Source organism: Poecile atricapillus, chromosome 1 (genome assembly GCF_030490865.1).
Source record: "Poecile atricapillus isolate bPoeAtr1 chromosome 1, bPoeAtr1.hap1, whole genome shotgun sequence".
NCBI lineage: Eukaryota > Metazoa > Chordata > Aves > Passeriformes > Paridae > Poecile > Poecile atricapillus.
This window is the reverse complement of record NC_081249.1, coordinates 56,956,045-56,979,259: the sequence shown is the minus strand read 5'-3', so window position 1 is coordinate 56,979,259 and position 23,215 is coordinate 56,956,045. Positions and strand designations below refer to the sequence as shown.

The 23,215-nt window shown below is 36.5% G+C and overlaps 1 long non-coding RNA gene across 1 annotated transcript in view; it reads right to left on the bottom strand.

Annotated features, from left to right (window-relative positions):
• The window catches only part of LOC131574692 (uncharacterized), an 81,175-nt gene that overhangs the window by 24,290 nt on the left and 33,670 nt on the right, over positions 1-23,215 (bottom strand). The window contains exon 2 of the long non-coding RNA XR_009276564.1: positions 12,097-12,171. This is a non-coding gene — a long non-coding RNA (uncharacterized LOC131574692). The remainder of the gene's footprint in view (positions 1-12,096; positions 12,172-23,215) is intronic.

Here is a 23,215-nt window from a genome sequence, read left to right as displayed (position 1 = left end):
TAATGGCTAAAAGCACAACAATAAATCTCTATGTTTCCCTATTTAGAGAGCTAATCAGAACATTTACACAGCTGGTGCTAGCTTTGTGTGGTGGGTTGTTTCATTTGTTTATTTGCTTGTTTTGTTTTATTTTGCATTTAGCTGTAATGAAAAAGGTGCACATATGCATATTTGACTTAAATACTTCACAAAACGCTGGGGGTTGCAAATGGGCCTATCAAGAGCCTCTGTTGCATTAAACCTGTGGCATCTAGCAACAAACTTTAAAGTCAAACATTATTGTGGTGTTACAGTTCTCTGCCTTATTCTGGAGCTGGACATGAGAATGGCATAAGAGCTTGGTGAACAGGATCTCTTCACCAGCCAAAACCCTTTCAAGACAGAGGGACAGTACAACTGTCACACTGGATTAGGATCAAGGTCTGTCTAGTTCAGTGGTCAGAACCAAAAGGAGGTCAGCAACCAACAGATGTGAGAAAACATAGCCATGATATCCTTTTGGATATCAAATTGGCAGATAAACTGTTACAGGGTAAGAGAGTTTTAGGTCAGTTCTGATTCACACGAGGTTGTCTCTGTTACTTCAGCTCAGCTAAGGGTTTGAACAAGCAAATGGATATTTGCAAACACGTCAGCAATATCATGTGACAAGAAAAGGCAGACAGGGAAAAAAACAAAACCTACCCTACAAGCAAGAATTATTAATGCTGATGGGAAAAGTTAAAGAAAAAGCACTATCTGATTAAAAAAAAAAAAAATCAAACCAAATGCCAGTTTGTTTAAATGTCAACTAATTGTCTTATCAGTCAACCCAGATCTATATATTTTCTTTTAAACTGACATAATACAGTACACATTGTTAACAAAACAAACAAAAACCAGACAAACAAAACCCCCTCAAACCCAAATGAAAAAAACCACCACCCAAATTCATTTATGTGTGATTACTGGAGGTTCCGTTCAGCATTTTTTATCATCAGTGACTGCATCATACAACTTCACAGAATCTGTAGCTATGATAATAGAGATTCTTCTTCATTTTGCAGCTCTCCTGAGACCACTACTCCTCAATCTTCCTTCTACTTCTACAGTCCAGCAATAAAAACAACCTCAAGAAAGGTGGAAAAGACAGATCCTTCTCATAATTATGACAATTAGTTAAGCCACACACTTCTACTGTAGTATCTGTGAGATTGATCTGCCAAAAAGGATACACACACACAAACTCACACAGGCAATCTCAAGCACACAAATTAGCAATGCAGATAAATCTGTGCCATCAAGGTGAACTATCAGTGGAAGCTCTTACATGAAACTCTGAAAATGTCTCCTACTGTGCTAATCTCATTTATTCCACACGGTTTTTTCAACTCTAGAAATAATCATGCCAAAAAGACTGACTGGGATAGGACCAGGAATGACCTCATTAGCATTTAGTGCCATCACCGTGAAATGGAGAAGATAATCAGAAACAGAGTGAAGAAAGATAAAAGAAATGAAGTATAAAAAGAAAAAAAAAATATTTTTTTTTTAGTATTGTACTATTGGAGTTTGATGGATCCCTGTTGTCAAATGCATGTAATTTGTAAAGATCAATGGTTTTAGTTAAACTGCAGTCCATGGTTTCCCATCATCTAATTCATCTACACAGCATATGCTTTTTTCCTTTTTTAGAGAAAAGAGCATAAGGTCATTCTCAAGATTTTTTATTGATGTTTTTTTTTTTTTCCTGTACAGCTTAAATGAACTGTAAAACTCAAATACTTAATGGGTATTTTAGCCAATATTCTTTGTCTGCAAGGTGAAATATGCCTGATAATGATTGGAAAGATCTTGTTTCACTACTTCCCATAAAGAAGAAGCACTTATCAGGAGCTTCTATTGAAAGCACTGCATACTCCACCAAAACACTAATTACAAGTGATGCCATAGAGCTGCATGCATTTCTCCAATGCCTTCTCTCTTCTCACCTACACATAAAATACACACTCTCACACATCAGAGCTCACAACCTCTGTCCTTGCAGCTCTAAAGTACTTAGGCTATCACACAGTACCTCAGGGTCCCAGTGACTCTTCCTTCTCCCTTGCACCTTGTGCTGATGGACAGTTAAGTTTAGGATGCCCACCAACCTTAATTTTCCTAGTACTTCCCTTCTCCCAATCCCTGTTTATGACCAAGACCATTATCTATCTAACCACTGACTTTGAAGACTGCCATTAGCAGATCTTCTGCTCTTGCTGGTGAAGTACTTTCTTACCTCTGAGGGTCAAACAGTTACCAGTTTCAGATGGTTTGGATGAGGCACAAAGAGAACATATAGGTGATTTTAGAGGAACTAAGAATTCCAGGACAGCTTCAAATATAGTCACTTAATTCCCCTTGATAGTAGGATTGACCATGTGTTTTCACAGCCCAAAAGTGAGATTTTATTTTGTAATTCATTTCTATTTTAATAGAAAAAAAGTTGGGATAATAATGTATACCAATTTCTATCCTAATCATCAATGTCCAATGACTTACGAGTTTATTACACAGCAGCACTCATTCCTGTTATACTTTTCAAAGGACTTGAAATGTTTTGTCTTTCATTTTATGAATACATGAGACTTTTAAAAATATCTTACAGCATTTGAACAAAGTAGACTCTGAAATCAAGTATCATGTATCATGATTACACTTACATGTATAAAACATCCTTTTATACAACCTTGAAGAAGCAAAAGAAAACTATCAGCTGGCTGCTTTGTTAGTTAGAAGATATGAAATTTGCTTTTCCTTTCAATTTTAATCAAGAATGACAAAGTCTTTAGTGAATTCTTCTTACAAATGACGGTTTGGTGAGCCTTAGGGAACACCCCACTTTAGATGTGTTTTCATCCAATGAAAATTAATTGACCCATATTCCTAAGAAGCTCTTGCTTTACATTAGAATGCACATTCTCTGCAAAAACTAAATTTTGCATAATATGCCCCTTTTATCTTCATATCATACAGACATTTGCTTGGCTGAATCCTTAGTTTCTTTCACTTTCAGTGATTACTTTATTTCCAGCAAGTGCCGGATTCTGTTGAATCATTTTCTTTCTTGTAATTAAAAAAGAAAAAAAAAATAATTAAATTATTTATCTCTGAATGTTTAATTTCTATTGAAAACTGAATATGGCTTCTATGTATTTTCATCACATTTTTGGTCATGTAATTAATATTCTCCTGTGACCCTCTGGCAAACAGGAGTAATTCAAAGGGAACTACTTCTTAACTAGTGCCATCTTTGATCTTTGACTTTCAAGTTTCAATTTTTTCTTTACTTAGCTCTGTGGATTGATCTGGCTTTTACTTGTCAGAAATTACTATTGCAAATACGGATTCCAGGAATATCTGCATGCCAAGATTTGCAAAATTCTTCTACCTTCCTGTTTTAAGAGAGAAAGTACTTCCTTCATGCTATCTTTTCTGGTATAGTCCTTCTTTTTACATTTTATTTTAAACCACAATTTTCAGTACTTTCTTTAACAGATCTGCTCCCTTAGAGCATCATCTGCTACCAGTCGTTCTTCTTTTTCGAACTGACACAGCACAGCTAGAGTTAGTCTGTCTTCACACATTTCTACTAATTTGAAATATCATCATTTAACTCTCAGTACAATTGATTCTCCATTCCTCTTCAGAACATAGTTCAAATCCTGAGCTGATACTGGTGGAAAAAAAACTCACCTTATTGCTTTAGTTATCTCAACATTTTAATGCCTTTAATTTAAACTTAAGTAAAGCTTCATAATACATATGAAAAATATTATTTTTTAAAAAGCTTTGGATATATATATAAACAGGTCTTACTTCCAAGAAAAATAGTTTAAAAAAATTTGGAGTAGATCCAAAGTCTTGCACACTGACCATGACTCATCACATTAGAAAAATGCATTTAAAATTGACTTGCAATGGGTATATATTTTGCACTAATGCCGCAGAGCAGAACATCATAATGCACTACAACTTGCACCAGCTCCCTAGGGCTACAGCTTCAATAAATTGGCTGGTATCTACACAGTCAATATTTCTTAGTAAGTTCCTGAACAAAGGGATTAGTAAGACTTCTATCCAGCATACCCACAGTTGTGTTTTAATTCCACATCACTATTTGCAAGAGTAGCAGTTTTAGTCCTGGCGGATTGGCCAAATTCCGATTGAGGATTTGCATTTTGCATACCTATTTTGCCCCTGCAGTTCAATTTGATATGTTTTGGCTCATCACTTCCTGCCTTAATACGTTGTAGCCTGATGCCAAGTATTGTTAAACAGCTGCTGTACTTCCCCTGAGAGGATTTCAGTAATGTGTGACAAATTTTCTACAGATACGTCGAAATAAAAGGTGCTGCATTGGATGGTATACAATGTCTGAAGAACTCAAATGGGACTTTCATATCCCTGGTGCCTCTTTTTCCTGGCTTTCTAAGGAAGAAAAAAGGGAATTATCTACATATTGAGATAAGATGGATCTGAGGGACCTAGGTATCAAGGGAAATCCTTGCATAACATAGGAAAGAAAAAAATTATAGATTGTACCTACTGTAACGCAAAGAGCTAAAGAACTCTAAATAAATAAATAAATACCTGTAATGATTTCTTCCTTTCCATTCCCATAAATAAATTTGTTAAGTTGATTAATTTCATGTTTCCTATGGCTTACTAAGAATTATGACAGGTAGACAGAAACTGAGATCTAACTTCAGTTTTGTCCAAAGGTACAAAAATAATGCCTTATCTTTGAATATTTTGTTACTGCATCAAAAATATTTTGTTTCAACATCAATATGTAATTAACAGTCATTGTTATTATTTAATATCTTTAATTTTATTTACATATTCTCAGTGCAACTTCTCTCACTACATAGTAGAAGCAGCACAACTCAAAAACCAGTAGATAATGCAAATGTGATTGAAGTAGTAGTCAAATTAAACTAATGGCATATCCCCATTTCATGACACTCTTCTATTTCTTCCTTAGAGAGAGAAAACAGCGCATGCCGCTATCTAAAAAGGTGGACAAAATGACTACAAGATGTATCACCAGAGAAGAGCCATACATATGTTTTCAACAGTGCTTGTAAAATGTTATCTCATGAGTTTTAGTCTCTTAAATTTGAATATCTAAACAAGGATCTTGTAAGTCTTTGCAGGTTACATAGTGGAAGGTATTTATTTGAGCACGAACTTAAGGTGAAGCAAGAGTATCAGAAGAAAGGGAAAGCTCTTCATCTGCAGCTCATGACCACTTCTTTGTAGGACAGCAGCATAGATGTTGTCCTCAGAACTGTACATATACGCACCAATGAAGTCAGTGGAAATTAAGCCAGAGATTAATGCTGTAGGTATGCTCAACAGCTGCCTTAAGTATTGCCCCACAGTATTAGAAAGAAGGTTTTGCCTGCTGGTTTCATTACTGCTGAGGCAGGGATAAAATGACAAGCAATAGGTGTATCAGAGTGGCAAGGGCTTCAAACAGAGCTCTTTCTCTCCTAACTGGGCACTAACCTCTTCTGCCATCTTCTGACAGAAGGTTTGAGTAATCTTCTTTTTGTTCCCCAGGGCAACTTCCAGTCAGTCTGGTAGTAAGCATCTCTATATATCCTTTCTCTATCTTGCTTTTACAGTCACACATGCAACACTGCACATTTACATTGCAGAATGCAGCCATAAACTCTGCACGTCAGCAGACCTATTCAGGATTTAACAATCTGTCTGAGGAGAGAATATGCCCCATTATCAATATCCTGTTGACCACTGGCAGCCTCTTAATCAGAAATATAGAATAATGAGAAATATCTCTGTTATTTTTAAGCTAAAAAAAAACAAAAACAAAGACAGATTGATTGTATGTGATATACAAGCAGAAAATATTAGAAATTAATATTGAAGACAAAAGATAACAGGATTTAAGCCCTAAATTACTTTGAAAAATTAATGAATTAAAATGTTATGCACTTTAAAAACTTTTGGAAAAAATATGTTTAAGACTTTGTTAATTGGATGTCTTGAAAATACATTTATTTTCTACAAAGACAGACTTTACACTGTGCAAAATTAAACAATGGAAATGAGATCAAAAATGTCTTTGAATACATGGGATTATAAATCTTTATAAAATGCCCTTAACCTTGAAAATAATGCACGAAAAAAAAAATATTAGAACTGCATTAAAGATGTTTAAAATTATATAGGCAACATTTATTGAATCCTAGGGATTATTAGCGTTCTGGCTGTAAACAAAGTTTTCTGGCTAGATGTCGTGTGTGACAGAAATTCTGGTATGGTCATGGCAATTTCACCATCTCTGTTCTGTTTGTTCTCATCTAAGGCCATATGTTTATCAGTGTACACGTTTTATATTCACATCTGCTGCTGCCATCTCCCTTTTGTCCCTATTTCTCACCAAGCCACGAAAAGCATCACAAACAAGAACAAAGGACCTCCTGCTAATGCCGAGTCCAGGCCAGTAATAAGCTAACTCTGTTTGCTTTGTCTCCAATGCTGTTTCTGCCTTCCTGAGAGTTTCTGTGCACTTAAATTTTATACAAAGAAAGACCCATTAGTGTCTGCCTCTGTTAGAAAATTTCAGATTTAGAAATTTGAATAAGTCTTAGCTTTCCTAAGATCCCTTAGCTTTAATTGGTATTCCATAAGCCAACAAGGTGATTTTCTTATAAGGAGACAGTGAAGTAAAATAGTAGTGTTCCATAATGGACATGCATTTCTTTGATCCTAAAGTCTAGTGAACATTGAAACATCTCATTTTCATTTTCCTCTTTTCTGAGAGTGTAATTGGTATTAGACTGAGGGTACAGAAGAACATGTTATCCTGTAGAAAACCTTCATGGCAATAAACAATATTTTAAATTAGGAAGTTCTATTGATTAACCAAAGCAACATACTCCAATCCTCATGTAACAATTGAAATCTATTTTCCAAAATAATACATCTTCTCTGTGTCTACTTATAGGGAATGTCATGAGTCTTGAGGAAATGAAGGTTCATTGAAGGGCTCCTATTAATTCAGTCTGATTACCATTGCATCTTATAATCAGCCTCATATTTTAGTATGAATAACATGCAATTTCAGAGACTGTGAAACAGCATTTGGTTTGTACATCTTTATCAACATAAATCCAAGCTGCAAGTTACTTATTAAATAGTATAATTTGGTTTAAATGCATCTTATAAAATGTGAATTTCTCAATTCTGCATCCTAGCTAATTTGACTTTCAGACAAACTATCATTTGGAGAATTTGTAAATGCTGGTAACATGGAGGGACTCTTGTTGTGTTCTGAATCAGCTACCATAAATGGTCTGTGAACTACGAACAGTGGATGCTGCTGCTCCTATTCTCCATCTCTTCTTACACATATAACTAGAGTGCTTTAATGTACATCTTCTGTCGGATAATATGTTAAAACTACCGTGCATCTTTAAGAGGCTGTTAGACACTGATTTCCCATAGACTGCAATCAGCTCTTTGAAATTGTAGTGTTTGTGACAGAATAAACTCCATTAACTTGTTTTATTAGTACTGTACGCAGTCAGGAGAAGCAATGCTGCAGAACATGATGAAATGACTAGCAGTTTTCATCAGTGCACAGCAGAATGTTTTCTCCTTACACAGAATATATAATTATTGCTCACATAAACAGGTAGATTTATTTTTTCATCTTTCTAAGGTAATATTGGTAAATATAAGACTCTTATTCACAGGAGAAATAAAAAATAAATTAAGCTTTCCCCTACCCCCACTCTGTTCAATTTGTTACTATGCTGCTTCTGTAATTTTTGTCTATGTTTCAGAGAATGACCTACCAAATAAAAAAACAATTCTAATTCAATTGGTTACTATAATGACAGAACAGTTCAACAAAGCCAAAGGAGTCTGAGAAAGGAAAGATTTACTGACCAGCTGATTCCCAGAGGCACATTAGTCAAATTTTGACAGATTGTACACAAGGTAAGCTGCCAAACTGAGTAAATGAAAGCAGAACAAATCCAGAAGGAGAAAGTATAGCTTGCTTTATGTAAGTAAATATAAGTCAGCCATCACAGAATCCCTATATATTTCAGAAGCAGGTAGGTACTCTATACTGCAGATGGCACAGCTGCCAGTGCTTATGTGAAGAGAAAGGTATTATATTCCAGAATAGCTCTTACAGCATTGCATTAGCCAATTCAGAAATATAAACAACTTTTTCTCTTCTCCTTTGCCTCCATTTTCTGCTGGTTTTTTCTTTTCCCATTTAAGATGAAAGTCAGATTCTGAGCTGACTAGCTGCATGGGACTCCCAGTATAAACGTCAAGCATTTTAGCCTAACAAATTATAGGAAACACGAAGCTGAGCAATCACAAAGGAAATGATTGAAAGGAAGAGTCAGTACAGATGTAGAATAATGAGACGCAAGAAAAAAAAAATTGAAATAAAATCCAGACTATTTTTTGACAGCAAAATAATGAGTTTATAATTTGCAGATTGAATATAACTAAGTAGAAAAGTACTTTTCATAACAGTGATTTGTAGAGTCACCCTTCTGCTGGATAAGTATTCCTTTTGCATTAGAGTAATGTCTGTTCTTGCTATTATAGTTAAGGGACTGTCAGCCTTTTCGTTACATAAACATCTATATTCGGGAGCTTGTAATTTGTTTATAAAACTCCTCAGCATGCTAAAACTTGAAGTAAGATTTTAATTTAGAAGTAGTTTCTAGAATGTATTCTAAAAAGATACTAAAAATCTCAGATATAACAAAAATATCTCCCACAAACAAAAAAATTAAAATCCTAAAACCTAAACCAAACAAAAAACCAAAACAAAATACCCCAAAACCAAACCAAACAAGAAAAGCCCCAACAACAACAACAAAAAAAACAAACCCACAGAATCCCCCACAAGCATTATGCATAACCAGAAGGTACTTATTTGAAATTTGAGTAGATGTTTCAGGCTGTGGATCTATAATATGCAAATGCATATATTCATGCCAGTATTCTGAAGGTCAGAATGGAGCCTAAGTTAAACCCACAAAGGTCAGAAATTAAGTGTTATGGCTCAAACTCTATTCTAAAAGGACAAGAGCATCTATTTCAGTAGGCCCAATAATGTTCACAAGGTAAAGAGCCTCACTCACCAGGCATAAACTCTGAAAAGCATTTGAAAATTATGCTTTCAAAGCCAAACTGCTGAAAGAGAACCTCCTGATGCAAAATTATGTTTTTGTAATTCTGGTATCATGGAAAGAAGCACAACATATTTGATGTTGGGCTATGTTAGCATTTAATAATTATACCTCTGAGAAAATGAACCTCTAACTTGAAAAGACCAAAATATTTCAGGTGAACAAACTTGTCCTTTACACATGAATTTTTCTGCCTTCTTTTCATAACCAACGTCTTGTTTTGTCTTTGTCTGCAAAATATAAAAAAGTTGCCATCTACTTAAATTTTCCTTTAGCTCTTCAGAAGTGCATCAGTGCACTTTGCACCACTGCTAAACATCTCATTTTCCTCTTGCTGCTGTTGCCAAAACATGACCCCTCACTTGTTGCTACTATTTTGAATGCTCATAGTTCCATGACAAAATTTCCTTTTCATCATCTTCAATCCAACAGGGTCTTCAAATGTATTTTTTGAAACAGCATAAACCATACTGAGCATCTCTTTCAAATAACCCATTGCTGACAATTTTCCCAGTAATAGAGACAATTTAGAGAAGACTGACGCTGATATTGAATGCCTCAGGAGACACATAAATAACTTATTAGTAAGAAACACTAGGAGTCTTTAAAAAGGAAATAATGGTTTCTCCATCTAAAAGAGCTACCCCCCTCCCCCCCTTGAATGAAACCATAAATCTTTAAGTCTGAGCAAATTCCCAGAGGAATGACAGATCCAGGTGGAAACCTTTCTTTTTGAAAAGTCTGAATAGGAGCAAAAACAGATTAAAAATCAAGCTACTGGTACCTCCCACTAAAAGTCAGCATTGGTCCTTTTGCTGTACTTGATTTAAACCCTCTGACCGTGGTGCAATGGAGACTGCCTTATCTCCATTTGTGCTCATTACTGAGCAATTTAATATAAAGGATTGTACTGTGTATGTTTTCCTTTTCTCTTGTGGTTCTCTGGTCTCAAACGTGCTCTCAGGCCACACTTAAAGGATCTACAAGGATCATGTCTCTTGATTTTGCTACTGCTATTTTGCACTATTCTCTTCTGGACATCATTCCACTTTGTCCCTCCTGGAACAGCAGGATCAGTGGTATTGGCTTAGCTTGAAGGATTGTTACAAAAGAGGCTGACATACTATAAAGCACCCTGCCAAGAAAAATTCCTCTTCATCTCTGAGATCTTCCTGTGTAAATCTGGACATCATTCAGCTCCCAGGCAGCACCACATCCTTGATGACACCTATTTCAGTTCTACCAACCTTTCCACACAGATCTTCCCAGAGAAGGCAGAAGGTCTTGTGTTTTGCCAAGGGGTGAAAGCTCTTTCTCTGGCTTGTTCATCCTGCCTTTGGGCTGCCTCTTCTAAAAACTTTCCTGCACGGAATTTGACAGTCCCTAAGGTGACTGTTAAAGTTTTCTTTACCAGGTGCAGCAAAGGTGACCTGAGATGACAAGAAATGGAGAACTGCAGAATACTGTATGTTGGAATGGACATTTGTGGTTTTCTGATAATGTCAGGTTACTCAGGGCTACGTGCAGCTGAGTTTTGAGGGTCTGCAAGAGTGGAGATTCTTTAGACTCTCTGGGCATCCAGTTTCAGTCTCTGTCCTCATTGTGGAAAGCTTTTCCTTTACATTCAGGGAAACTCAGAAGCAAGTTTTGTCTGTTGTGCCTTTTTCTTTTGTTAGGCACTTCTGTGAAGAGTACAGCTGCTCTGCTGAAAGATCACCCTGCAACATTCCTATCTATATTCTACCATGAGAGCCTTGGAAAAAACAATTAGATCGCCACTCACTCTTCTACATGATGAACAAACAGCTCCCTCAGTTCCACATGAAATATATGCTTCAGCCCCTTAAACACTCCAATATTTTAGTTGTCCTCTGTTGGACTCACTGCAGTTTGTAATTTTTTTTCTTTTACTGAAAATACTGGTTTATGTATACTTGTACAATGTGGTTAAGTGTCTTGGATATCCTAACTCTGATTTGAGGAGTACAGTGCAGAGGTATCTGGGACACTGGAAGGCATTGGCCCTGGACCAGCTTTTTTTCTCTTGGATCATCTGTCTCACTATCTGTGGTACAAATCACATTTCAATCAGCAGCTAATAATGACTGCCATAAACAATGAGCAATAGAGAAGGTATTCACATTGTGAAAGGAATAAGGTGACTGCTTGCTGACCTCTGTGTGAAACATTTTAAGGCCAAATGTCAGATTACATGGTAGCTGACAGGACTGATAATTCCCTTAATAATACACACAGTGGAATGTTCCTGGTGACTTGTGTATGAGAAATATATTGAATTTCATCCAGTTTCCAGAAAGTGTCAGCAAACATATTTTGCTCAGTTTCTATTTCCCACATACCATACCCTGTTGCATTTACAGAATTAAAAAATACATTTATAATTAATCTTTTTAGCTAGTGTTTTGAGAAGCTCTACCAAAAAAATCACAGCTGTTTGCAGAGAAATTTTTTGCTTAATTCCCCATGTTAAAATTCACTAGCCATACTGAGGTTTTCATGCTATTAAATGGATGACTGAATGTTTTGCTATCACTAGCTGATGCCTTGATGATATGATGTTTCATTTCCTACGAAGTATACACAAGAATCTCTCAGCCACAGGTCCTGACTGACCACAGGTGTCACATGAATGCACAGACATAGTAACAGAGTTAATAGAGCTGAGTGTGTTTGCAGAGTAATTTCTGAAACTACATGGATGGAATAGAAGGATCTTGACTGATCTTTTTTCCGAAAGTCTATCTTTATTAAATGGTAAACCATTTCCTGTTGTAACAGCTGAAACTGAAAGATACTCTGTAGCCATTCTATAGACAGCACTACACTATGACCAATTCAGTGAAATTTAGAACTTAACTGTTCAAGCTAGTCACATGACACCTTGGCAACCAGCTCTTCTTGTAGAGAGGTACTTCAATTCAGCGGCCATCATCTGCAAGAGAAGAAATCATTCTCTTTAAAATTAAGGATTAAAATAAATAGAATAACACATAGTGTTCTAAATGAAACATTCAGCATTGGCACAGGCACTGTTATGTGGCCGATCGCCTCTAAATAAAAAACTAACTAGGTTTACTTTAAAGGCTTAAAATTGAGATGCTAAATTTCTACAGTGTTGAGAAAATGTCTTATATTCCTCAAATAAACTCAAATAAAATGTCAGTGCTAGCAGTTTCAGAAAGATTAGTTTTGATATGATCAAGAATATACAAGTACATGATCACTTCATCCACTGTTTGAGTTTAGTTCAAAAATGAATAATCAAATTGTGAAAAATAAAGAAAGAAGTATTTCAGAAGTACACTGTAAAACCAAGTTCCAGGTCAGTGGTAGAACTTAGGGGTCTGCCCATGGAAGTGGAGCTGGAACTAGATGATCCTTAAAGTCCCTTCCAACCCAATCCATTCTATGGTTCTATGATTCTAATTTAATTTGCTAAAAATGACTGAATGAAACCTTTGCAAAACTTTTAATATTACCCCATAATAATGGATGAACACAAATACGAAATCAGTGTAATGACCTCCAAAGCGTGGTTGGTTATGCTATTGTAAATATCTTTTGTTTACAGAGGTATTGATTACACTGCCAAAATAAATTGACTTGCATAAATACAATCTGGGAAACAAGAATTTAAATTTCTAGTCTAGATTTCAGCTGATGAATATGGATAAAAGCTCATTGATTGCATCTAATTCTCATCAGCTAAGGCTTTGACCCTCCATATTCACTGCAGTGAAGATATAATTTCCTATTCCAAAAAAACAACAACAAAAAAAAAGACCCTGCCACAGATTCCAACTGTTCCTTGTATGTTAAATCAAAATCAAGGTCAAATACACAACTTGAAATACATTCATAGTATTGCAGATAAAATCATGAAGACTAATTTGAAATTATGATTAATTTTAATTGATTTTTGATTCCACAGTTTCAGTCCACATCTACAAAACAGACAATGTTACTTAGTATAGTACTTCTGTGTCCAAGGAATTTACCCCCTATTAATCAAATACTTAAGATTGTTGTTCCTTTGTCTAGTGAATAATATCTTCTTCATTGACTAATCCAATTATATTCAATAGGCTGAAGTTAGCCACCTGAAATAAAAATGGAAGGAATGGACTCATTACTTGAGTCAACGATTTTGAGTCCTATGTAATACTAATGCAGCTTAATTGCAGACAAATACAGCTGTTGTTATTTGTTTGATGATGACTCATGCAGCTGTGAATAACAAAGTTTTTTTTTTACTAAACAACAATTTTGACCCACCATGGGTAGTAAAAATATCTAACCATTTTTATAGATATTTTGAACTATAGGTATGATAGGAATGTTTCTGAATTTGAAATATCCTAGTAAAAGCTTTTATTCATATATTCAGCTTAAAAATTTGGTAAAGCTTAGTCTGAAATAAGAAAATTAAATTCACCATATAGAGGCATGCCTCCTGTGACATTTGTAGCAAATACTACATTTCTTTATAGTTCAAAAGAAAACTCTTAAAGAAAAACTACCTCTTCATGCAGTTTGAAAACCTGGGTTTTTTCCTTTAAAGAAACTACCAGACTTCGTCTGGTCTGATTACGATTCAATGTGTTTCCTAGAAACAGTTAAATGGCATTTTTAATAAGGTCCAGAGGCAAATGTGGAGTTGGGCATTTTATGTAAATCTAAGGCATTATTAAGATATCTCAAATGTAATAAGGAGATAACTAATCCTGTTGCAGACACCTGAATTTTTATGGGATTGGTTGTTGAATGTTCAGTGCTCTCCTAACACCATGTCTAACTCTTTTCCCCCTATATTTGAAAGATACTTTTTGTATCCAAGTTCCCTATTATTCTCTTTTGTACCTAAGCCCTTCTGGCATCACTTAATTTGTTAGACATACTCAGAGTTTGCCTAACATAGCAACAGCATCGATCAGCTTCATCCAGGCAGTTTCATATAGCCAGGGAACATCAAGTCTTTCAGAGTAATGCTCAAAGATTGTACCACTTGTTTAATGCGTGAAAGACCGGCATTTCAACCCCCTTTAGCCAGAAACAGTTCAAACCTACTCTGCCAGCCTAGAATAAAGGACATAGTTGTTTGAAGAGATTGGATTGAAGTGGTGGAATGTCCTTGTTGCTTCTGCTGCCTCAAGAGACTACAAACTTTGTGTCAGGAATACTGCATGCACAGAAGTGGGGGGGAAATAAAAAAAAAAAAAAAAATGAAAAAACCCCGTATTTTGGCTTCCCCTCCACTAAGGACTGCACTGTGGGATAATTAGATAAAATATACAAAAAGTGTTAACGCAGTCAACAGTTTCCTCAATATCAAGCAGTTCTGACATCAAAGGAAAAGTGGTCTCTAGTTAACACTTTCTATTCAATAAATAATATATTTTCTTCTACATGATTCCACAGCATCAAGGCAGAGAGAAGAAGAACTGCCCTAGAATCTCGGGGCAGAATCATGCTCATACAGTGCATGAGAAACCCATGAATCATCCAAAGCTGTATGAAGGGGAGTGTGGCAGGAAAGGTAAGTGAAGTATCCTTCAGTTTTATGATGGTACAAAGTTCTAAATTGAGAATTTATCTCTACTGGAACACATGGGCACTCAGGAAAGATACAAACCAGTCAAAAAGCAACTGTGGGGAAGGGACGAAGGCTAGAATGAATGATAAAACAGCTAAAATCGCATGTTCTGTAGTGAAAGACTGAGCATGCTTAGAGAATATAATGGGAGACCTGATAATAGTTTTTAAATAGGAGAAAAGCCAAAAAATAAAAAAAAAAAAAGTTTCAATTAGAGCTAGGGAGATATAGGTTAGACTTTAGGAAAAAGATTTTGAAATGCCAGGACAGTTTCATAGTGAAACACACCACCTAGGAATCTGTAGGAAAATTTTCAATGAGCAGATCACACGAAAATTTTAGGTATAGCTAATCTCGCTTGTGAGGAAGGAAGGTGAACAAAATGACTTAATGATCTTCATTCCGGATCAGTTTATATAATTTTTATTAGAAGTGTTTCAATTTTGTTTGGGACTGAGTTAAAGATGACTGAGACTTTTTTCTAATAAATGAACAGAGGCCTTGGATTAGACTCAAATAGGAATATGACTGTATGCAAATCATGCAACCAATATTTGAAAAATTTTGCTATTTCTAGCACAGTGTTTTTGCTACTGGCGTTCATAGTTATAGAAAAAGTAAGAAGTTTAACTACTTTCTTTACTCTTTTATAAAATTTCCCTGTGCATTGAAGAGAAATATTCACACCTTTTCTAAAATATCCACAGTAGAGGTTAAAATTGTAGTAGAGGTTAATATTCACAACTATTTTCTGCACCAAACCTGCAGAGATGTTTAATTTTCTCTGTTGCTACCACCATCAAATAAAGCAAACAAATTATATTCATGAAAAGGCAAACAAAATAAATGAGTCAGGTAATTATAAAAAGAACACTGACCTATTAAAAATTGGTCTGATCTTCAAGAATTCCCAGCATAGCAGCAGTAATATTATTAAAAATAGTAGAATCATTAGAATTTGCATACATGAGTAAGAATGTACTTAATTACAAACTGCATTCTGTAAATTATTTAGAAGCTGTAAATCAAAGCAACAAAGAAGAAAGATTTAGGGATTAAGGGTTCTGAAGAATTTTCTAATGCAAATGTTCTTAAAAACAACAGATTTGAGAAGTTGTGAGATGTTTCCATGACAAAATTATTTAAAAGAACAAATAAAGTTCAGAAATACTAATTTCTGACATATAGGCATCTACTTTAGGTAGTGGAAAATTATCTCACCTTGATCAGAATGGAGTTTTACATGTAGAAGTAGATGTGTCTAAATACTGTGTCACTTGAAGGCAAAATACCATATGCAAATTAGGAACTCAACTAGCAAACTGCAGGTGTAATAAATTTCATGGATTGTGTAGTTTTCATGCAGATTTTTTTTTTCAGCTGCTGTCAGCACTGTGGTTTAAAGGCTTGTGCAAAGCAGTCCCTGCTCTGCTGTACTGAGTCAGCACCCCAGGAGTTCTGTCTCACTGCTAACCCAAACGGGCTGGGGGAGCTCCCTACCTCTCTGGAGCCCTGCACCGGGGCTGGGGGGCACAGAGCAGCTGGAAGAAGAACGAGTAAAGGCAGAAAGAAAAAGACCAGAGAAGATGTAAGGGTTTGAGAGGTGAGGAAAGGAAGGTGTCAGAGAAAGATGAAAGACGAGTCTCTGATTCAGCTGGACAACTTCGCTTCACTGCAGAGGAGATACTAAGCATTTTATATAGCATTCATTTACCATGTCCAAAACAAAGTACAGAGGATATCTGGAAAAAAATCTCAAAATCAGCACTTGAGAATGTAACTGGAAGGACAACTAAGAAACAGCTATTAAACAAAAAAACCAAAAAAAAAAAACCCAAAAAACAAAAAACCAAACACCCCACACAACACCACAAAACCAAAATCTATAAAATTTGTTTGTTTGTTTTAAGCAGGGAAAGGCAATTCCCTAGTGGAAGGAGAATCTATCAATTTTCTTAATAATCTGAAGGAACAAGAAAGTAATCTTTATTATTCATTGCTTCAATTTTTTTTCCTGGTGTTCAAGATTTTTGCAGGGCAGTCCATGAAGACTTTAAGCTTGAAGTGTATTTAAGTTCTTCATTGTCTAACTGCTGCACCCAAAAATGCCACATAGCATTGCTTGACCTCATAGACACTTACAGCTCACATCTATCCCTAAGACAACTGCCCAAATACTCACTCTGCTCAGATTGGACTGCTCAGATTAAAATGTGATTAATATCTTAGAGTAGAGGCTGTAGACATTTACTTAAAAATAAGTAAATGGAAAAAATTGCCTTTTGTTGCTGTGGAAAAGATGCGACAAATAATGAGATTGTTGTTATTTAGTAATGAATATTTTCACTATTTCTCAATACTGTTCTTTGATAAGTCTGTACACACACTACATTTCTGAAGGAAATTTCACAGCCTAGTACTATTATGTTTCTATTATTTATTATTGTTACCAGCGGTAAAACAAGATGTTCAGATTCCACTTTACTTGCAAAATTTTCAGACCTGATCTTACAAGACAGGTACACAGAACAATAACATTTCGGTGAAGCCAGGGAAAATATTCATGTAGCATTTTCACTGGGTTTTTTGGTTCTCTTGATATAGAGCATACACAGCCTCGAGGGTGCTCTTGATTGTTATCTCTGCAGCTGAGTGATTTTTGGAGGTCTTGCTGAATACAAGGGTCACAACCTAGAGTCCATTCTTATCTGTTTTAATAAAAAATGACAATGAACTGTGAAATTCTCCACTGTCCCCTCAAGCAAAATGAAGGTGAATGTCACTCCTGTCTGTACAGCCAAGTCTAATTGCAGTATTAGGGTCCAGAGCATGAAAATTCACTCCATCAAGGACTTTAACAAAGTCTGTGGAAGCACTGCAGTTCAGTTTGCACATCCCCAGGTTTACTAAGTTTTATCAAAACATCCAAGGAGTTTTTTGTTCTTTCAGTGTGGATTGCGCATACAGCTCGACTCCATAAGAGATCATTCAAACAGTGATTTATTTCTGCATAACAAAAGTTCTTTTTGTTCACCTCTCAGGAAAGCACAGACACCACACAGATTATCTGATATAGCGAAAGATGGGACTGAGTGCATCTTTAACAATTTTACAAGCAATAGAAATCTGGAAGAGTGGTTAACACAGCAGGCAGTTTTTCTGTCTTTCTGAGTGGTCTTTCAAAGATACCTTAATAGGCTGGAGGAACAGCAAGCAGGAACTTCATGAAATTTGACAAGGAGAAAAGACAAGTCATACTCCTGGGGAAGAATAACCTGACAGTGGAAGATACCTGAAAATAGTGTATAGATTTAGCTACCCACCCTTCCCATCATGTGACATTTGTGGTCAAATACCTTCTATATGACAGTTGCACTAATTCTTCATCAATCAGAAGTTCCTTCTTCATTCAGCTGAAGTGTATGATCAGTCCTTGAAATCAGTACCAGAATTATGAATATCCTCTTTTTGTAGGGAAGCCTGTATCTATTCATACTGAGTTTCTGCATGAGCTCTTAGGCACACTCCATCTTGAGTTGTTGCCTCTTCTAGTGGTGGTTAATGGGTGGCAAGGTTTCATCTCCATGATCGTCCCAGCTGAGAATCCCATGCTGCTGATCTAGTCTCAGCTAAAGCTCACATTGAGTAACAGCCTGCCATTAGTAAGGGCTTTGACTCACAGAGCCATTTGGGTTCAGAAATGCTTCAAACACTGAGGATAGTCTAAGATTGCATATGCTGTTTAAAAATCTAAAAGTAGAGATTAACCTCAGAAAAGCAAGCATGTAAGGACATGACTGTGAGTAGACAAGAAGGGGTTTAGTATTCACTTGGGAGCTAGAGTAAGGGGACAGAGAAAGCTGTAGAGCTCCAGATATCACTACAAAGCCTGGTTTCTTTCTTTTCTGTCCTGTATAGGTATAACTTCTCCTTCCCTGCTCTTCTGGTTCCAGGTCCTATATATCAGTAAGGCATGGCTGGCTTCAGCTGGAAGGGTGCATGAATCAAAGGGTTCAAAAACCTTTTTTCATCGTCTCTCTTCATACATATTAACACTCTTCTCATATATATGTGAACAGGACCTAATATGCAGGTCTTCTCTGGTGATCGAAAATCAAGGGAGGCACACTATAACCATAATGTATGTGTGTTTATTTGTTTATTAATAAAGCCATTAAAAATGTTCGAAATCTATGCAAGCAGATTAAGTCAGCTTTAATTAGGTGCAGTGAAAAATGTTTCATTATAAAAATGGACATGTTAAGAATGTGTTTCATGGGACATGAACAATAATATTTTCCTTTTGATATAAAAAGCTCAGGGTATGTGGAAAGAAAGAGAATTTTTCAGCTTGAGATAATAATTTTTACTTGAAACTTTTTTTTTTTTTCAAAAAATTCATTAATGTATTCAACATTATATTGACTGACTCAGTTCCAAACACTAAGAATGCTTTGCTTGTCCAGATCTTCACCTTCCTGTAAAGATGAAACCTCTAAAATAAAGAATTTAAATACAGGAATATTGGGGGGAAAGAATATACAGTTTCTCTCTAGCTCTGCTCAGTCTGAATTGCTAATCCAAGAGAGGAAAATTAAATCCAAAAAGCATTTTAAAAAAAATTAATTGAGCCTGTTGTTGAGCAGAAAGAAAATCAAGTACCAGCACATCGTTACTGGAGAAATTGTGTGCTACAAGCAAATGAAAACAGAGAAACCTTAATAAAGGTTCTTGAAAAATGGGCAACAAAGACTTTACACTTCTTCTGCCTGATGATTCTTTAATGGCTGCAATCCTGCAGGATCACAACCAGGAAATAGAAAAGACTGTCAGTCTTTTGTCGAACAATTACTGTGTAAGTGGTTAAAGAGATAAGATTATAGTAAGCGGGGACATTGTAATCCATTACTTATAAGACTAATTTGGTCCTTATTTTCTGGGAATTTGATTCCACAGCAAAAGAATAGCTTGCTTTTTTCCTGAAAATTTAAGAACCAGACAAACTAGCAAGCAAAACTTCACCATCCATTATGGTATGTATGAAGGTTCATTGGTGTCACACCCGTCTTCTCTTCTTGATATCATATTATTCCCTACATTTCTATTATGCTTATTAATAAACTTTGATACAACCTTGCAAAAATCCAGATACTTGGGGATGTTCAGATGGAACTCTTTTAAGCCTAGTGTCGAAGTAGTGATTAAATGTAAACGACAAATTTTGGAAAAGTATTTATCAAAGGGCTTTTGAAAATATGAGTTTCAATAAGAGAAGTAAAAGAATGCTTTTATTTGATAACTAATTTTTTTTTTTTTAAACATTTTAAACATTTGGATAAAAACCCCATTAAAGGGAAAGGAGGAGAGTCACTTTGCACAAAGTTCAGGTCAATAAGAAAGAACTTATGTGCCTAAATCCTGCAGCACTATTGAAAGAGAGGCTTTTCTGGCTCCTCCAGAGGCAATTGAGAGCAATAGAAAATTGATCCATTTTATTTAACTTTGGACTCGTGACACTGTCTTAAGTCCTTAGCTGGGATGAATTGCCTTTCAGACATGTTTTTCTCTCAATGAATGTGAAGAGAATCTAGTCAGACATGTCAGCTTTGGTCCTTCAGGTAAGGTGTCTGAGAGAAGGTGGGATTATTAGACCTGGAATGCATTAGTAATTTTATGAAGTGCTGTTAAAGAATAATGAGTGAGGTTGAGTGCTGGACCCAAACTGTTTTACCGTGAGCTGAGGTAGCACCCAGTACTTGGTCTGTTTTGGGCTGCTCCAACTAGCTGGAGTGGACCAGCATTAAAAGTGTGGATTACAAAGCAGCTGGTGCTAACTTGTCTCAGAGACAATGGTCACCTCCTGGCTCTGTTTAATTCAGTATAAGGACTAAAACTCAGTGTCTACGAGTTTAACTGCTGTCAGATTTGGAAGTAAACTTTTTTTAATTACCTCTGAATCTGTCTGTTCATCTTATTTGAAAGTCCAGGGAGCCAGAGAAAACTGAGAGAAGGTTTTCAATTTATTGTCTTATTTCAGTATCTGATGTTGGTAACTGGTAATACCTGATGGTCACATCAGATCTTGCAGATCTTGAAGGAATCTGAATATTAGATTTTATCTGAGATGTTACGTATGGTTTAACTGCTGTAGCATAAAGCACAATAGCAGATTTCAGACTGAAATCAAGGCAAGTGCTTGAGCATCTGTTTAAAGTCAGTTTAAATTTAGGGCAGGGATGTCCCCACAGCCGCAACAGCAACTTAAATGTACCTTAAATTTCAGTGCTCCATTTTATGCGAGCCATAGCTGAAACACATAGAATTCAGCAAATCGAAGAGACAAGAACAGAATGCAGAAATCCCTGGCCTGTGTCTTAGTCAAGGCTATGTATTTCCTGAGGTATGGTTTTGTGACAGGTGTAAAAGAGGCACATTATTTTCATTTACAAGAGGCTGTAATCAGAGGACACTACAAATAGCCAAATGTGGTATTTACACAGAGTGTTTCCATTTGTTGCAGTCACTGTCCAACTATCCTATCTGTATTTCATAATGGGAAAAAAAAAAAAAAAAGAGAGAGGAGAGGAGAGGAGAGGAGAGGAGAGGAGAGGAGAGGAGAGGAGAGGAGAGGAGAGGAGAGGAGAGGAGAGGAGAGGAGAGGAGAGGAGAGGAGAGGAGAGGAGAGGAGAGGAGAGGAGAGGAGAGGAGAGGAGAGGAGAGGAGAGGAGAGGAGAGGAGAGGAGAGGAGAGGAGAGGAGAGGAGAGGAGAGGAGAGGAGAGGAGAGGAGAGGAGAGGAGAGGAGAGGAGAGGAGAGGAGAGGAGAGGAGAGGAGAGGAGAGGAGAGGAGAGGAGAGGAGAGGAGAGGAGAGGAGAGGAGAGGAGAGGAGAGGAGAGGAGAGGAGAGGAGAGGAGAGGAGAGGAGAGGAGAGGAGAGGAGAGGAGAGGAGAGGAGAGGAGAGGAGAGGAGAGGAGAGGAGAGGAGAGGAGAGGAGAGGAGAGGAGAGGAGAGGAGAGGAGAGGAGAGGAGAGGAGAGGAGAGGAGAGGAAAGGAGAGGAAAGGAGAGGAAAGGAGAGGAAAGGAGAGGAAAGGAGAGGAAAGGAGAGGAAAGGAGAGGAAAGGAGAAAAGAAAAATAATACTATCAGATAGTCAGGTACAGAAGGGTTCTCATGTTCTGTTCAAAAATTGTAGAGTAGCTTCTACAGCCCAGAGGAAGGGAGCTGGGAACAGTAGGAAGTTTAGTGGTAACTGTGCAGTGTTCAGCAGGGGTTTCTTCCAGATGAAAGCATATGCGATGTAGGTAATATTTAATGTTGTTCTTATGTGTTTAAAACAGAAACTATCACCTGGGCATAGATCTTTTATTATCAGTCAAATTCTTTTGACAATTTTCAATTACATTTCTGTATTTTTATTATATGTTAATGGACTATATTAATTAAAGCAGGCTGCAGTGCACTAATAACGATTAATTCAGCCCTGGATGCCTTAAAGTGAGATTTTATGAGGGCTGAAATTCTCCACGGACCTCTAATTTACATTTACAACACAGGGAACTGTACTTCTGGACTCTTCTACTTGGCATTCTCCTCCAAGTCAACACAGTAGCGTGAGACCGGGATAGGAGAGGTGATGACAGACTAGGGTGAAGAATTACAATGTTCTGAAGTGTTAAGAGAGGCAGTAGCTTTCATTGGTCTCAGTGGATTAACACATGTAACCCCACCTGGTAATATATACAGTTTTTAGAAAGCAGAGCACAAAATCTAATAGAATGTGCAATCAGTTATTGGTGAAGAGCATTAGCTAGATAATAAACACACTCCAAATGTACCTACTCCCCCTGGGAAATAGCCTCTCTTCTTGTTAGTCCTTTTGTCATTCACGAGTAATACGTATTTAACAGAAATCTTGGAACAGGAAATGAAAAACTGAAGATGATAAATCTGTTCCACTTAGACAATAATCATATAACACTGTGGCCAGTTAGTTTAATTTATAGACACCATTCCCCCTGGAAATCTTAGGTAGAGAAATTAAAAAAAAAAAAAGGCAGGGGAGGGAGATGGGGAGTGAAAAGATAAAAATTGGTACAAGGCATTTCTTACCCACTGGAGCACTTAAATGGAAGAAAAATACTAATTAAGATTTCACTGCTTCAAAAGAGTATTTACAGTAGTTGGATGGGAGCTTTTCTAGGGTTCACCCTCAGTTCCTAGAAGCTGTGTGCTGAAGCCCGTATATGACTTGCTCATATTTAACCTGTCATGTCTTTCTCTCTCTCTATTGGCTTTTTTTGGTTTAATTTTTTATTTTTTTATTCCTTCTGAAGAAAAAAAGTCCTTTGGACACCTGTGGCCTCAAGAGATTACAAATCCATAAA